We start from the raw sequence: 16,077 nt of genomic DNA on the forward strand, positions 1-16,077 counted from the left end.
CGTGACGCGTTATGTTTATCATCGTCATCGCCGTCACACTTTTAAGCAAATAATCCCCGTGTGACTTCGTATTTAGTATGCTGCTATTCATGATTTTCCTTCCAAAATTAAATCTGACGGAAGATGAGAAGCGGAAAGACTTCGAATAGACACCATATGCAGTCATACAACGAGTGAGCCAATAAATCTCAGACGCAACAGGGATGATAAGGCCTTTATCTGCTTGGGATTAATTACGCCGGCTACGCGCTATATTAAAACTCTTCCTCGCTGATACAGCTTTCCATTAGAGCGCTCAGTCCCTTTATCTTTCTTACGTCACCATGTTGTAACAGTTAATGTGCGCACTTTACCTTCACTAAGAGTCACAAAGAAATTCCTTATGGGCAACCCATCAGAAAATCAATGGGTGCTTCCTAATAAATATGAAATAATGAAGCCTGCTGCTGTTGTTATTGTGGTCTTCAGTCCGAGGACTGGTCTGATACAGCTCTCCGCGTTAGTCCACCCTATGCAATTCTCTCCATCTCTGCTTTAACTACTGCAGCCTAGTGAACGCGCCTGTTGTACCCGATCCTTGGTCTCCGTCTACAATTCCTACCCCCCCCCCCTCCCACCCTACCTCCTCACGTAAACTTCCTTCCGAGCCAAGCACACTGTTCCTTGTGTCTCGGAGTGTATCATATCAAATTGTGCCGTAATTATTTTTTTTCGCCAATTCTATTCGGTATCTCAGTTCCATTCAGAACCTCGTCGTTAAGTTATTCGATATATACCCATATAATAGTCAACATTATACTGTGGCATCACATTTCAAAGGCCTCCATTGCCTTCTTATCCAAATTGTTTCACATCCGTACTATGATGCACTCTAAACTCTACGCTTTTTACAGAGCAACTGTGCGAGATTCAGAACCAAACGACAGGGACAGTCATGAAAAGCAGTGGAATGTTCTCTAAGGTCAACATCTCGTCGACGTCGAGGATATTATTAACGGTGCACTAGCACATTTGCACAATGATCCGGGCCACAAATTGTTGTAAGTGTCATGCCAAATAACTGTGAACACTTTATCTTAGTTTCTCCCACCCATATTTGAAGAGGAATCTGGTAATATTACGACGAGACTAACCAAGGTTTGTTTCTCTACTTCGGAAAGCACAGTAAACTTCAAAGGCACTCTGAACTTCAGAAATTTAGCTGTAGATGATTTTAAACTCTGAAAATATAATCAATCATGGACTGTGCGGCTGGTCCCGGCGGAAGTTCGAGTCCTCCCACGGGCATGGGTGTGTGTGTGTTTGTCGTCAGGATAATTTAGGTTAAGCAGTGTGTAAGCTTAGCGACTGATGACCTTAGCAGTTAACCCCATAAGATTTCACACACATTTGAACTTTTTTTTAAAAAAAATATAATCGCTTCTTCGGCGCAGTTTGGGAGCTAACCGGAGGCTCCGTTTATCCCAATGAACGATCTGAGATTAGTTTGTAACCACATGCTTTCCAGATGAAGGAAGAAAGACTCGACGACTCCAAGGTCGTTATAAACTAAGCCGGGCTAGAGAAGGATGGAGGAGCAAATCTTCCGTGCCCTTTCGAAGTAACCGTCCCGGCACTCGCCTTGATCTGGATGGCCGGACGGCGATCTGAACGGCCGTCCCCCTGCATACGAATCCAGCGCCTTCCCACTGTGACGTCTTCCTCGGTCATGCCTAATTGAGCAGTCACGAGAAGGTATCGGTATATACATGCAAAACATAGACAACTAGCATTCCAGGCTCATTCAATAAACTTAAAAACAGCAAAGCTTCTCATGCCTCGGAAACTGTACCTTAATTAGCATCTTCCAAAGCAATTGTTCGGATGAGAAGTAACGCAGAAGGTGGCGCGGCTTCTAAATTACCTCTTACAGCTGAATTGGCAACCAGGCGGCGAACGTACCACACAGCTGTGGAAACGACTTAACTGGTTCACAATGGGACGACAGCGATACAACGCCGGTACGTATCTCTATCGCATCGCCCGGCGCAATATGGAGTTCTACTTGCTCCATGCAACTCGTATCGTATGATTAAAAAAGTTTTACATAGATGACGAAAAGCTCTATAGTTATTTTCTCAGCAAAACTTTTATTTTTCGCACAGAAAATTAAAAACTCATGTTTCTGGATTCGCGTGCGTTATCCGCCATGCAGTCTTCCTCGTTTGGTGCATTTTATGACGGGAATGTTGCTGCACTCGAAATATAGCTAAGGTATTGAAATTGTTCTTAACGACGGTAGAAGAAGAGCCTCACCTCTTTTCATTCTCGATAAAATACGTGAGGTATATTTGAGGTTTTCTGCGACGAGGCTGGCAGCTAGGCGCCAAACGCGGACGTACGGCCGCCTGCTATGAGGAGTAGGAGTGTGCAGCTGCTTCGTGTTTCTCTTTTTCGTATGCTGCCGATACAAGCAGTAACTGGAAAGAAAACAACTTACTGAAAATAAAAGACGCCGGGACTCATCAGCTAACGATGCTGACTGGATTCTTTCTCAGTCTATGCTATGACATTTCAGGAAACTTTGTGATAGAAGACATGACACTGATGGCGTTTAAACCAACAAGTAAGGTGCACAAGTATTTGAACACTAAAAAGGACCTATGCCTGTCGCTTGCTATAGCTAGAGTATAATTATAGCCTCCCTTGCATTTGCGCTGTAGTGTAGGCCTACATAGGAAATACAAAAAGATTATTAACACCAGCCTTAAGGAACAGAAGAGGAACGTCGCCTGGGAAAGACGAATAAACCAGCAGTAGTAATCCATGCACTGGGACCAGGTAAATAGCCGGCCGGGGTGGCCGTGCGGTTTTAGGCGCTACAGTCTGGAACCGCGTTGCCGCTATGGTCGCAGGTTCGAATCATGCCTCGGGCATGGATGTGTGTGATGTCCTTAGGTTAGTTAGGTTTAAGTAGTTCTAAGTTCTAGGGGACTGATGACCTTAGAAGTTAAGTCCCATAGTGCTCAGAGCCATTTGAACCAGGTAAGCCGGCCGTTGGTGGCCGAGCGGTTCTGGCGCTACAGTCTGGAACCGCGCGACCGCTGCGGTCGCAGGTTCGAATCCTGCCTCGGACATGGATGTGTGTGTTGTCCTTAGGTTAGTTAGGTTTAAGTAGTTCTAAGTTCTAGGGGACTTATGACCTCAGCAGTTGAGTCCCATAGTGCTCAGAGCCATTTGAACCATTTTTTGAACCAGGTAAATACCATATTTGTTCTCTAACACTTCTTCAAAATGGTTCAAATGGCTCTGAGCACTATGGGACTCAACTGCTGTGGTCATCAGTCCCCTAGAACTTAGAACTACTTAAACCTACCTAACCTAAGGACATCACACACATCCATGCCCGAGGCAGGATTCGAACCTGCGACCGTAGCAGTCACATCTAACACTTCTGTTTTAGCAAGCTCTAATCATTATTGCGCTAGGATGTAGAGAGATGCCATAGAAATTCAAGAGCACAAAAATGACTCAAACAGAAAAGGAGAACGAATGAAATTAGACTAGTTGCTACACAAAAAAGTAAATAAATAAGCTAAATAAAACAAATAGAGCTATCTCTTCCCCACTACAAACTCCACAACCTACGTCAGCGGAACTGCGATTTTAGGCAGCAGTCCGACGACCGTCACGTGGGATATATATCAACAGTATGGCCTGTTGAGCCTATTCGACTCTGGTAACTGCTCTAAAGCCTCTAACGATGTTTACAGCACTGGAAGACGAAATATTGGGCAGAGAATTATGCTTTGGACCACAGCCTAATGCCCATAAAACGAATATCAGCATTGACACAAATTGGCCGTGAATGCTTGCATTCGATGAGTTGTAGAAATACTATTCCAGCTTCATCAATTTGTAACCATTATTTATGTATTACCACACTGAATGAAATACCGTACTAGGCTGTCTTACTTAAAATAAACTTGTTGTAATGAATAGCATCTCAGGGGTAGAAGTAGCAAATTGAAAATTTGTGCCTTACTTTGTCAGAGCAGCTGATACCATTTTTTTCCAAAAAGTTGAAAGTGTCTGCACTCATTCTGTAGAACTCGGGCAGTTTGCATTCGCTTTGGGAGAGCTCACAAGAAACCATAGCCTAACTACAGCCAAAGCACTCCTTCTTCAGTCCACAAGTGGCTCTTCGGGACCATCCGACCGCCTTGTCATCCTCAATGAGAATGTGAACAGTAGGGGCGTGTGGTCAGCACAACTCTCTCCCGGTCGTTATGATGGTTTTGTTTGACAGGAGCCGCTGCTATTCGGTCGAGTAGCTCCTCAATTGCCCATCACAAGGCAGAGTGAACCCCGAAAAAATTGCAACAGCGCGTGGCGAACCGGATGGTCACCCATCCAAGTGCCGGCCACGCCCGACAGCGCTTAACTTTGGTGATCTGACGGGAACCGGTGTATCCACTGCGGCAAGGCCGCTGCCCTGAACTACAGGAGTTGGTCTAAAATATGGAAACACCGCGAGAAACGCATGCTTGAACATAAAATTGAGATGCTAGCCAAGCATGTAGGTAGTTTTGTTGTATTTGACAGCGAACGGAACCTGCGTAGTGTTCTTAACACGTTTCAAATACCAGTCATGGTCATAACTGTATACTGTGAAGCTGTCAGTGCTGTATCTGGGAGCTACGTGAATCTGAACGTGAGCAAACTGTTGGTGTCAGTATGGTGGGTGCTTCCGTAACCAAGGGAGACGGGGCTTTTTGTTTCACGAAGTACCTTATCGAAGATTTATGCCGCACATTGGCTAAGCGAAAAAACGTCATCCGGTAAATCAAAATGCGGACTAAAATGTGTGTTGAGTGACTGTGACGGGCGGCCATTGCAGAGATTCAAATGGTTCAAATGGCTCTGAGCACTATGGGACTCAACTGCTGTGGTCATAAGTCCCCTAGAACTTAGAACTACTTAAACCTAACTAACCGAAGGACAGCACACACATCCATGCCCGAGGCAGGATTCGAACCTGCGACCGTAGCGATCGTGCGGTTCCAGACTGTAGCGCCTTTAACCGCTCGGCCACTCCGGCCGGCCATTGCAGAGAATTGTGACGAAAAATCACAGGACAACGGCTACAAAAAATAATGACAGAACTGAATGTCGCGCCCGCGAACGCTGTCAGCACCAAAACAACACGAAGGGAGTTTCAAAAGCACGGAATTATTGCAGATCGGGCTGGAATTCCAAAGCCACACTTCAGTAGTGCAAATGCCCTTAACAGGAAAACTTGGCGCCGAAGCAACACAATCTGGTCTGTGGAGCAGTAGAAGAAAAGTTATTTGGTCGTATGAGTCTTGTTGGACACTTTTTCCAACTTCCGCCGAATTTACGTCCCTGGAATGTAACACGGCGGGCTTCGGTAATGATTTGGGCCATGTCATACGACGGTTATACTATGTTGCCGGCCGGAGTGGCCGTGCGGTTCTAGGCGCTACACTCTGGAGCCGAGCGACCACTACGGTCGCAGGTTCGAATCCTGCCTCGGGCATGGATGTGTGTGATGTTCTTAGGTTAGTTAGGTTTAATTAGTTCTGAGTTCTCGGCGACTGATGACCACAGAAGTTAAGTCGCATAGTACTCAGAGCCATTATACTGTGTTCCACGACAACATGACCCCTGTCCACACAGCTCGCATCGTCTAGGAGCACAAGAATGAGTTGTCGCATCTCCCCTAATCAGTATAGTCACCATCTGAAAATTACTGAGCCTCTGTGGTATACTTTGGGGAGGAAGGTGCGTGATCACTTGGATTTGCAGAAGGTACAAGATTCCTGTGGAAATCATACAGGACGTGTATTTATACACTCCGAGACGTCTTAGAGGTATTCAGAATGCCAACGGGTCTCCTACACCGAATTAGGTACGGCTATGTGTTGTATCTTGTCGTTTCCATATTTTTGTCCACCCAGTGAATATCTGATATTTATAGCATTGTACACGCGCACCCAGCACTTGTTTTCCTTTTTCAGTTTCTTGAACTTTAAAAAATGATGAGCCACAATAACGACCTCTTCAGAAGAGCTCAGGATTGCACCTGAAACTCAAAAGTGATTCGTGTTGTCTCCTCGTCTGTCATATGACGAGTCGCGGCGGATATCTCATCATTCCAGTGAAAATAGGAGCGCCGAAACGGTAAGCGTCGCGTCGTGCGACCTTTGTTGCAATGTGTCGTATCGTTTCAGTGCGGACTGCACCTTCCGTTTTGCGAGTCTGGATATTCCGAACAATTAGTTCTAAACAGCCTACAGTAAGCGTAATAACCATCATGTCATAAAGCGTACGCCTCAACGGTAAGACCGTTATAATCTCATGCTTTAGCATTTTCCGTCTTTGACGAGGATCCACAGTGTGTGTGTGTGTTTGTGTGTGTGTGTGTGTGTGTGTGTGTGTGTGTGTGTGTGTGTGTGTGTGCGTGTGCGTACACCTTCAAGACTGACCTGGCTCATTCTGAATGAGAGCAGCGCGCGCACAGCGGCAAGAAGTGAAGACGGCAGAGCCGGCGTGAGTCACGGCTTGTGATGCAAACACTGGCCGCAGCCGCTGCGGCACGGCAATCACATTAGCGCCGGCTGGTTTGTACAGCTCAGATACGGCGCCGCGTGTGGACGAGGTAGAGTACAAACACGGAAGTCCAGGTCGATGCAGGAATCAGTCCTCGATTCGGCCCAAAGTCGCGCGTTTAAACAAAACGGACTCTTAACGTGCACCCAACTTTTCTGCGCGCGACACGAGTTACTCTGAGCCAAAGTAATTCGCTTGATTTGCTGTTCAATTGGTCCGAAAGGCACAACAGAGTTCCTCATCTCTTCTTTCTGATTCCCGATCAGGTTAGACGAGTATGAGACGTGCAGCGAAGTGGATGCGAGCTCCTTGGGAAACATCTAGGAGCAACTTTCTCCTCGTGACTGCGTTCGATCTTCAAACGCACAGTCGCTCCTAAGCAACTGTCTTAGTGCCATCTCCGGGAACCTCGGAAAATCTAACTACTGAGGATCTACTTTTACTAATCTTTCTTCCTGGTCATTTGTTTCTGGAGCAAAATAAATATATTAACTGCGACTCGCGAAGAATCCAATACTGCATCAGGATATGTGTATTCAAGGTACCTAACTCACTTCCTCGTTTTATATCAATTATGATGAAGTTGTAAAGATAAAATCGTACAGATCAACAGCATGCAAAAATGTCACAGGAATTATAGACATCTCGGGAGCAAATATCGTCTTGACGTATGAATCGCAGCCTCTCTTAATCAGAGAGAAGTACAAGAGTTACTCCATGACAGCAGTAAATAACCATTAATCAGCAAATAATGTAAGATAACTGCGATGCTACAATCAATATAATAATTACCAGCAATATATCGTAGGTCAAAAGTAGCTAACGCACTCAAATGAGAACCTAAGTCATAAACACAAAGCCTAAAATCTGGGGTCATACATCTTTGACGTTTTAAGCACCTAAGCGATTCGCAAATGTTTCACCAGGTGGAACTGAATTAACCACCATAGGTTAACATGCCCACAGCATCAGCTGCCGTGACCTAACAGGTGCCCCGTGTTGCCCCAGTTCATCCAAACTACTCAGTATTACAGATACCATCTGACACGAAAACAACCTGTTGAAGTTATCAATGACGCAAATGCCCGTTAACAGGAAAACATGTTTCCGAAGCCATAAAACCTGGCCCGTGGACCACTGGAAGAAAGTCATTTGGTCAAAATGGTTCAAATGGCTCTGAGCACTATGGGACTTAACATCTATGGTCATCAGTCCCCTAGAACTTAGAACTACTTAAACCTAACTAACCGAAGGACATCACACACATCCATGCCCGAGGCAGGATTCGAACCTGCGACCGTAGCAGTCGCGCGTCATTTGGTGAGTTGAGTCTTGTTTCACATAGTTTCCTACATCTGGCCGACTTCACATCCCAAGAGTGAGCCCTGATGGAGGTTTGGTGATGATTTGGGCAGCCATATCGTGGTGTTCCATGGGCCCCACGGTTACGACGCAAGGTCGCATTACCGCCAAATTTATATGGTTATTTGGGTAATCGAGTCCATCCCATGGCACAAGGTTTGTTCCCCAATGGTGATGCTGTATTGCAAGGGGACATGGGCCCTGTTCGCACAACTCGCATCATCCAGGGCTGTTTTTGTCAGCACGAGAATGAATTGTCACATCTCCCCTGGCGGTGCACAATCGCTATCCACCTCCATCATTTTGACCTGAACTTGGGGTTATTTAACTGGAAGTGTGATTCCCTTAACAACCATACAGGACCGATATTAATCAATTCCGAAGTGACTGGAAGCAGTTTTGAATGCCAACGGGTTCCCTACACCCCTACACCGTATTAGGTATGGTAAGGTTCAGTTTTTTTGGTGTTTCTGTATTTTTGATCGTATCCTGTATACAGTTCGTGAACGATTGGAAACAAAAAAAATGTATTTAGGAATAATATTAAGAAGCGAAATGAAATAGAACGAACATATGAAATAAATTATAGGGATGGCCGCGAGTGTAAGGATTTGGGCACATACAGAGGCATTTTCCGCTCGATCAGTACGCAAACGGAATATACTGGAGCGTCGGTATCGCTAACTTTGGTAGCAAGTACCTTCAGCTATTCACTGCACAGCGGCCTGCGTTGTGTAGATGTAGCTGAGATGTAGACCCTCTTACCCACCATCACTCTCATGCCGGCTGACCAGTCTACACTCCTGGAAATTGAAATAAGAACACCGTGAATTCATTGTCCCAGGAAGTGGAAACTTTATTGACACATTCCTGGGGTCAGATACATCACATGATCACACTGACAGAACCACAGGTACATAGACACAGGCAACAGAGCATGCACAATGTCGGCACTAGTACAGTGTATATCCACCTTTCGCAGCAATGCAAGCTGCTATTCTCCCAAGGAGACGATCGTAGAGATGCTGGATGTAGTCCTGTGGAACGGCTTGCCATGCCATTTCCACCTGGCGCCTCAGTTGGACCAGCGTTCGTGCTGGACGTGCAGACCGCGTGAGACGACGCTTCATCCAGTCCCAAACATGCTCAATGGGGGACAGATCCGGAGATCTTGCTGGCCAGGGTAGTTGACTTACACCTTCTAGAGCACGTTGGGTGGCACGGGATACATGCGGACGTGCATTGTCCTGTTGGAACAGCAAGTTCCCTTGCCGGTCTAGGAATGGTAGAACGATGGGTTCGATGACGGTTTGGATGTACCGTGCACTATTCAGTGTCCCCTCGACGATCACCAGTGGTGTACGGCCAGTGTAGGAGATCGCTCCTCACACCATGATGCCGGGTGTTGGCCTGTGTGCCTCGGTCGTATGCAGTCCTGATTGTGGCGCTCACCTGCACGGCGCCAAACACGCATACGACCATCATTGGCACCAAGGCAGAAGCGACTCTCATCGCTGAAGACGACACGTCTCCATTCGTCCCTCCATTCACGCCTGTCGCGACACCACTGGAGGCGGGCTGCACGATGTTGGGGCGTGAGCGGAAGACGGCCTAACGGTGTGCGGGACCGTAGCCCAGCTTCATGGAGACGGTTGCGAATGGTCCTCGCCGATACCCCAGGAGCAACAGTGTCCCTAATTTGCTGGGAAGTGGCGGTGCGGTCCCCTACGGCACTGCGTAGGATCCTACGGTCTTGGCGTGCATCCGTGCGTCGCTGCGGTCCGGTCCCAGGTCGACGGGCACGTGCACCTTCCGCCGACCACTGGCGACAACATCGATGTACTGTGGAGACCTCACGCCCCACGTGTTGAGCAATTCGGCGGTACGTCCACCCGGCCTCCCGCATGCCCACTATACGCCCTCGCTCAAAGTCCGTCAACTGCACATACGGTTCACGTCCACGCTGTCGCGGCATGCTACCAGTGTTAAAGACTGCGATGGAGCTCCGTATGCCACGGCAAACTGGCTGACACTGACGGCGGCGGTGCACAAATGCTGCGCAGCTAGCGCCATTCGACGGCCAACACCGCGGTTCCTGGTGTGTCCGCTGTGCCGTGCGTGTGATCATTGCTTGTACAGCCCTCTCGCAGTGTCCGGAGCAAGTATGGTGGGTCTGACACACCGGTGGCAATGTGTTCTTTTTTCCATTTCCAGGAGTGTATTTTAATAACTCTTTTTAAAAAATATGGTGACAATATGGTGCTAAAGACAATAAACTAACAAGCTGAATTTTCTTTTATTTAATGAGTTTAACAGGTAAGTTGGATGTAACTTAAAAGAACGTACACACAAAAAGGTAACGATATTGACTTTTTTTACTTCTTATTTCTGAAAATAAAGTTAGCTCAGAATCATAATGAACAGTCTTTTGGATCCAAAGCGATAGTTCAACGAACGACACTGTTGAGATTGCATGTGCCGTATATGAGCAGTTGCAGCCTGACAGTAAGCATTTTCTGGCTACATAACGTTTGAAAATGTCCTGGGCATACTGCATGGACTGGGTCCCCTGGTTCAATTGAACCGATCGCTCACTAGAAATGGTGACGTACGGCCATTTGCCACCACACATGAACCCCATTTTCCCATGACAACAAGCCATGTCATCGGGTCACAGTTGTTCGCGATTAGTTTGGAGAACATTGTGGACAATTCGAGGGAGTGATTCGGCAACCCAGGTTGCCCGGCATGAATCGCATCGAACATTATGGGACATAAGCGAGTTGTCAGTCCGTGCACAAAACCCTGGACCGACACTTTCGCAATTATGGACGGGTATAGAGGCAGCATGGCTAAATATTTCTGCAGGGAACTTTCAACGAATTGCTGAGTCATGCCACGTAGAGTTGCTGCACTTCGCTGGGCAAAAGGAGGTTCGATACATTAGGAGATATCCTATGACTTTTGTAGCCTCAACGTACGTTGTATAGGTGGCTGACAAGTTGCATAACCATGAAATGATTGCGATTTTGCGTTTCGGATGCACTAAAGTGGGAGTAAAATCTCAATACGGAATTCCAGTCACGCAAAGTGTGCAACGACGAATTGAAAAAGATTTAATTTCGTCTGTGGGGACGGAGAAGGAATTGGTGGCCTACACTATCCAGAAATTTCCGCCTTTTAGCTTCAGGTCAGTTTTCGCACTCCTGATTTATTTTCTGTTATGGACTTAATGAGCCTACTGAAGTCTGATCAGGTGTTAAACCGTCATCTGATTTTACCCGATTACCGATGTTGTCTTCTACCAGGGATAATTTCAAAGGCTGTTCCACGTGCTGTTTTCAGTCTTCATGTAGACCTGAAACTGAATCTGTTGTTTCTAGAACAGGCACCAAGAACCCCAGCTGGCCAGTAGATACACGTATTTCAATCTTTTTACTGCTTCTCAGCAAGGTATTTTTTCTATGTTTGTACATTTCCGCTAACAAAAAAATGGTTCAAATGGCTCTGAGCACCATGGGACTCAACTGCTGAGGTCATTAGTCCCCTAGAACTTAGAACTAGTTAAACCTAACTAACCTAAGGACATCACAAACATCCATGCCCGAGGCAGGATTCGAACCTGCGACCGTAGCGGTCTTGCGGTTCCAGACTGCAGCGCCTTTAACCGCACGGCCACTTCGGCCGGCTTTCCGCTAACAGTTCCTAACGTTACGCCACTTTTGTTGACCTTTCTAGCCTACAAGAGAAAAAAAGAAGAACGAAACTGAAATTCAACATAAAATATAAAACCTTTTAAATATTTCTTAGGTATTTGTCTAGTGTTTTTTACGTAACTGATCTGCACGATACATAGAGAACTGACAAGTCAACAGCCAGTGACACAGTGGGAACAGAGTGCTGCGCGACGTGTGACAGGCTGCGTGGCAAGTGTCTGCGTCAGCCGATACACGAGTAAAGCATACTACAAACGGATTCGAAACCCGTGTGAATTTTCCGAACTGTAAAGGGGCAATGGATGGGAAACACATTTGTTAGGTGAAGCCATAGATGAGTGGGTCGCTGTTTTACAATTACTTCTAACCCGTTGTTGTTCTAGCAGTGGCCAACTAAGATTAGCCATTAGTTTTTGCTGAACCGGCTCGTTTGGAAGAGACACAGAGCACATAAAAAAAAATTCAAAGCTGCGGAAACGCCTGAACCGAAATACATTGTATATACCTGAGCCTTCTGGCTTACCAAATGGCAGTGAAGTAGTTAGGGCGTATGTGTTCGTTGGCGACGAAGCGTTTGGGCTCTCAGAACACATTACGACCACGTGGATGTAAAATGTAGTCGCACGAGAAAGGCATTTCCAACCACATTTGCACAGCCTCGAAGGTACGTCGAATATTCCTTCGCCACATTGTTGAAAAAACGGCGTACGTCACAAGGCGATCACGTCGCTTAATTCATGTAAAACAATGAACTGATACCGTTATTGGCGATTCTCACGGACGGAGCGCGGGAACAGTTTCCCTTGCTACAACTTTTGAGAAATTATACTTTTTGCTGCCACAAATATTTGATATTCCTGTTGATCATTCATCGCATTAGTTGCTAATGTTTTATTGTAAACAATTAACACATTACATATTTATCTATATCGCAACAATGTGTATATTACACGTGTTTCCCTGTATCCAATTATCGATCAGTAATATCTGGAATGCATCAGAAATCACGTCATTTTAGCAAATATTTGATCTGCCTTGTCTTTAGTTTCACTTTTTTATTAAAAAACAAAGACTCGCTGTTGGATCAATTCATAATTGCAACTGAATTACTCTTTTTGCTAAACATGTCAACAACATGAGAAATGTAGGAGCATCTCAAAATTTATTGCTGTTGACGAATCTCTAAATGAAAACGCCTGATATATGTCGAAAAATTCAATCGCTTATTCTGTCATAATTTTGATTGATGCTGCAACCCAGAGTGTTGTTATAATAATGAAGATGTGAAAATAAATACGAACAGATATCTCTCTCTACTTGAATGCTCTACGAAATGCAGAAATAATGACAGCAAATGTCACGGAATTCCCATGTAATTATTATCCTTTTCTTGGTTCTATTTTTGTATTCATCGGTCTCTATGATCCATATACAAGACTTTTTCTCCGCCTCCGTTGTTGAAACTTCTGTGTAAATTTTATCAGTATCTAGAGACCACGCTGTGGACACCTGTGGAGACAGTCCGGGGAACGCAACGCTGCCTGCTGTCAGCTGGCCACTGACTGCCGTCGGCTGACCCCTCTTCGCACGCCTGCCGCTCCGCCAGTATGTACCACCCACTGATTCTCGTGGCCGCCGCCGCAAGATTTCCGTCCCGCTGTAGGCGATGCGGCTGCCGAGCGACGAAATTCCGCAGACGCAGGCGTTCCGCCCTGTGTGAACTGATACATTTACCCTGTGCGCATTAGTGGCACGTCCATTTACTGCCAGTTGACGCTATGCAACTTTCCGAGAGTGTGTATCCAACCTAAGGGTGCCACGAGTCGAAACGTGACTGCCTAATTTCGAGCCGTGTCCGAAATACGATGTCGCGAAATGAATCGGCAGCAGGCTCGTCGAGCAGCAACGCGGCAAGCGTGTAAACGGCACAGAAAAGACCAGGGGGGCTAGACTGGTGGCGACGTGGGCGATCTGCCCGCGGCTGGGAGAGTGTGGGCGAGCTGACGGCGGACCCACATTCCCGGCAAACGAGCGGCCGAGCGCCGAACTCAAACAAGCAGCTGATCGTGATAACGAGCGTCGCGGCAAAAAACGAGTCGCCGGCCACCGGCGCGCCGTCTTACTTCGCGATTAAACTGCGAGCGAGCGTTGGCGCAGCTAAAAAAAGGAAGGCGGCGCGCGGCGCGCTGCGCGGCTCGGCGCATCGCTGGCGGCCGCCGTGCCAGCCCGTAATTTGCCGGCCGCGTTCTCGCGCCTCCGCTACCGGCGCGAGGAATTTATATGGGAGCTCCGGCGCTCGACACACCGAGCTGGTTGCCGTTGAAACGTAGACTTACAGACCGTGGCCAGGGCGCGCCAAGTTGGCACATCGTAAACACTAGGCCACGTGCTGTTCTTAAAGAGGCAGGCTACGAAACTCAGTCCTACAACAAATGCGCCTGTGGCATCATCCACCTAGCTAACACAAGGAGTTTTCACGAATATTATTGTTAGAAAAGAACAACTTGTGAAATCATACTGACGGCGAACAGATGGAGTGCCTAACTATTTTTACGCCAATTGGTAGTTTTTGGGGAAGGAGACCAGATAGCGAGGTCATCGGTCTCATCGGGTTAGAGAAGGACAGGGAAGGAAGTCGGCCGTGCCCTTTGAAAGGAACCATCCCGGCATTTGCCTGGAGCGATTTAGGGAAGTCAAGGAAAACCTAAATCAGGATGGCCGGACGCAGGATTGAACCGTCGTCCCCCAGAATGCGAGTCCAGTGTCTAACCACTGCGCCACCTCGCTCGGTTTTACGCCAATTCGAAAGACTGTCATCCACAGACAAAAAGTGTGTGTGTGCGTGGGCGGGGGGAAGGGAAATTAAACGAGATATTACGACAAGTTCAGCTTTCCGCTTTTTAATGGAACAGTAAATTTTTAACGCCATCGAGAGCTGTTGATGACACGAGTAGAGTGACAAGCTCGCTGGACAAAATGTTAGTCACACCCTTAAAAGAATATACAAGTCGCTACGGAGCGCTGTAGGTAACATCAGTAACGATTGGCACGCACGTAGAGTCCATGATCACCAGGTTTCAAATCTGACAGAAATACAAGTCCATTTCAACCAGTTTTCCAGTGAACAACGCGAACGCAACTTCATACAATGAACATGATTTTGGAATAGTATACATCGCAAAAAGTCAGTGCATCTCATTAATCGGTCAAATACCACAGGGATTGGACAGTGGCTGACTGGAAGCGTTTATCTATTTTCAAATGAAGGTGTCGACAGCACCGACAGCCCAGTCCAGCCCAGCTCAGTCTTACTCACGGTGTGTAGAGGGTTTAGCTCAGGCTAGATGATATTTTAGAAGTGGTGTTCCTACGATGACCTGAGCCCACGCATTCAGGTTATCATGGGCATGAGCTAGGAAGTTAAGCTTAACATTCTGAATGAACAGTAACTGCCTTTTCATTTACGTATTCGTGATACGTATTCTGTGGAGTGTGCAAATGCTTTTCTAGTGTGACGAACACTTGTCTCTCTGTCGTATATGCAGCAAGAACACAGTGCGAGGGTACTAGGCTCAACTTCATACGACAGAAATTCTGAACATGCTGGATTTCATATAAATTGAACTACACGCTATTCATTTATCGTATGAGAAGGGGACTAGGAAAAGTATTCCGAATGCATGTACATCCTCAACTTTACAATACGATGCATGTAGCGACGCATCCTCGTGTTAGAGCCTTGGTGATAGCTTTACAACGCAACAACAGAACGCATATCAAAATTTATTTGATATTTTTGCGAAATGAAATCACCGTACTCGACTTTCAAAAGCCGTCGAATGGTGTTAAAACAGTATATTACTCCAGTTATGAAAAGCATACTCGTTCTACTAATATCTCAGTTGATAGAAGAGTCAATAACACTAATTAAAAGACAAAATTGGGTGCGTAACTTTTCGTAATATACTTTGTCAAAATTTTTGTTTCGGTACCTGGAACCGTTGGGAAATTAATGTTATGTCTAATGTGAGTAGATGCTTACGTGACAGAGCAATCTACTGTCAGGTGGCGTACTGAATTTCCTGCGAGTTGCCTCGCATCCTTTGCGGCATGCGTAAGGCAGTGATGTTCACTAGAGCTGCATGAAATAGCTGAACATTCGGTGTACCGTAACGAAGACGAGTGACGCCGGCTACGCCGTTGGAGTGCAGCGGGGCGTGTGAAGCGCCGCCACCTGCGCGTGCCTGCTGCTGCGTCCTTCAGACGCCGGAATGTCCGGGTGGGAGGTGAACGAGGCGCTCGGCACCTTATATACCGGGGCCGGGGCTGCGTGTCCCTCGGGCGCCAAACGAGAGCAGCACGTCACGTCACGAGGGCGGCCGCGCAC

At 46.8% G+C, this 16,077-nt stretch overlaps 1 protein-coding gene and 1 pseudogene across 1 annotated transcript in view; both read right to left on the reverse strand.

Moving 5' to 3' along the window:
* LOC126236046 (protein pangolin, isoforms A/H/I/S-like) overlaps nt 1–16,077 on the reverse strand; it is a 254,954-nt gene that overhangs the window by 114,804 nt on the left and 124,073 nt on the right. The gene's annotated exons all lie outside the window — the stretch shown is intronic.
* Nucleotides 4,357–4,474, reverse strand: LOC126238171 (5S ribosomal RNA; annotated as a pseudogene).

This window comes from Schistocerca nitens, chromosome 2 (assembly GCF_023898315.1).
Source record: "Schistocerca nitens isolate TAMUIC-IGC-003100 chromosome 2, iqSchNite1.1, whole genome shotgun sequence".
In the NCBI taxonomy this organism is placed as follows: Eukaryota; Metazoa; Arthropoda; class Insecta; order Orthoptera; family Acrididae; genus Schistocerca; species Schistocerca nitens.